The sequence below is a fragment of the Octopus bimaculoides genome, chromosome 5 (genome assembly GCF_001194135.2).
Source record: "Octopus bimaculoides isolate UCB-OBI-ISO-001 chromosome 5, ASM119413v2, whole genome shotgun sequence".
Lineage (NCBI taxonomy): Eukaryota > Metazoa > Mollusca > Cephalopoda > Octopoda > Octopodidae > Octopus > Octopus bimaculoides.
Window position 1 is genome coordinate 76932162 of NC_068985.1, and position 1933 is coordinate 76934094.

General features: G+C 33.0%; 1 long non-coding RNA gene across 2 annotated transcripts in view; it reads right to left on the reverse strand.

The window, feature by feature from the left end:
• The window catches only part of LOC106877229 (uncharacterized), a 107515-nt gene extending 105650 nt beyond the window's left edge, over positions 1-1865 (reverse strand). Inside the window, exon 1 of one of the 2 annotated variants that reach the window (XR_008264117.1) lies at positions 1767-1865. This is a non-coding gene — a long non-coding RNA (uncharacterized LOC106877229). The remainder of the gene's footprint in view (positions 1-1766) is intronic. The other variant, XR_008264118.1, reaches the window with a different exon arrangement.
• Positions 1866-1933: the final 68 nt, after the last annotated feature.

Sequence of the window (1933 nt, forward strand, 5' to 3'; positions counted from 1 at the left end):
CCGGTTTAATCGTAATTTATACGCATATATTGTTTATATAATAAATTACGCTGTGCGTATCTGTGTGTGTAACAATTTTAGAGTTCGGGTTCTAGAGTTAGGGTTAGTTTTAGGGTTACGGTTAGGGTTATGATTATTTTTGCCATAACCCCAACCCTAACTCTAAAACCCGAACCCTAACCCTAAACTAGAGTTTGATTTGAAGAAGATTTGGCTGCTATTTCTAGGAAATGAAGTACTTGGTGGAGGTGCATTAATAATTCTGCCAGCACCAATAACAAGTGCAGGCAACATTCAAGTATTTTGATGGCTTTTTCCCTTTGTTTACGAACAGTCTAGTTAATCGGAAATGTCAGAACTAACAGGGATTAATACCATATACACCGTCACAGCACTAACTCTCTTCAACTGAATAGACGTCAGTGATTAGTTGAAATTATCGAAATAAGACAATTTTTAATGTGAAATAACTTCGAATACAAACATTTTTATCTGTTCTATACCACAAAATATACAAGTATACGAAGTTTGAAAGTGTTTCGGTACCAAAAACACTACATAAAAAAATGTTGCCCGTCAAACCCCAAAGATCCAAATCGAGTACCACTGATTTAATAGCTATGTAAAGACCTTTTAAATTTTTCTCCAACCATTCAAAGTGTTATTTCCTTATAAATAAGTTCTATAAGAAAAAAAAAAGGGATCCTGTTCAAAACGGGGGCACCAGTTTTCATTAATGTTTTATGTAGTGTTTTGGGTACCGAAAGACTTTCAAACTTCGTATACTTATATATTTTGTGTTATAGAACAGAAAAAAATTTTTGTATTCGAATTTATTTCATGTAAAAAATTGTCTTATTTCGATAATTTCAACCAATCACTGACAAGTATTCAACTGTTTATACTTGCTCCTTTGGAAGTTTAAGCGGTGTAAAGCGTATTTAATCTCCATTTATAATTTCGCTAACATCTGCCTGAACTGTATGAAAGGTTTATTAGCTACTACCCAACCCTAACCCTACTGCCAATATGCTTCAGCCATCGTTTGTTTACATAGTCAGCACTTAATAATATCCGGCTGAATGGACGTCAGTCATTGGTTGAAATTACAGAAATACGACAACTTTAACATGAAATAACTTGCGATGTAGGTTTTTTTGTTAAGAAGACTAAGAGAAAAAGATGTTTTATATGACACATTCTACCAGTATCCCAAGTTTCAAAGTGTTTCGTTAAGAAAATACTGGTGCCCCCGTTTTGAACAAGATCCAAGAAAAGAAAATGAATACGATTTTCGTCATCAGCATACAAAATTGCATTAGAAATACATTTTAAAAAATATTCTGATGAAAATTGTAAATACTTCAAGTGGCTAGGAGAATTTTAACGAGATCCCTATATAAAACAAACTAGACGCGAATGGAATTGTAATAGAAAATTCACAAAATGCGTGAATGAAAAGCATTCTAGCCATGACTACCCGTATTTTTAGCAGCTTCAGGGACTATATAACTTAGTTCGAGCTTTGAGCTTGATTGGAATCAGACTGCAATTTCTAACGTATAGGTCCCTCCCATAAACATGGAAAAGCTCCCTAGTGAGTAAAAAAAAAAAATCTAAGATTGAGATAGTCATTAAAATATTATATTAAACATGAACTTTCATATATCTGTTATAATTATTGTATATTAATACCTGCCATGCAACAAGCAAAAAAAAATGTGAATACAATAAGAACTAGGAAGATATAATATGTATAAACTCACTGATTGGTTGTAGCAAAATACAAAGGAGTGGGTCAGCTTGTGAAAGCAATTCAAACGCTTATTATTTCTATTTTAAAAAATCCAATCCGTCTGTTGTCTCACCCTCCCTCACTCTCTCTATAGCTTCATCTAAAAGGTTTTTATTGGAGTATAATACATATGTCTAC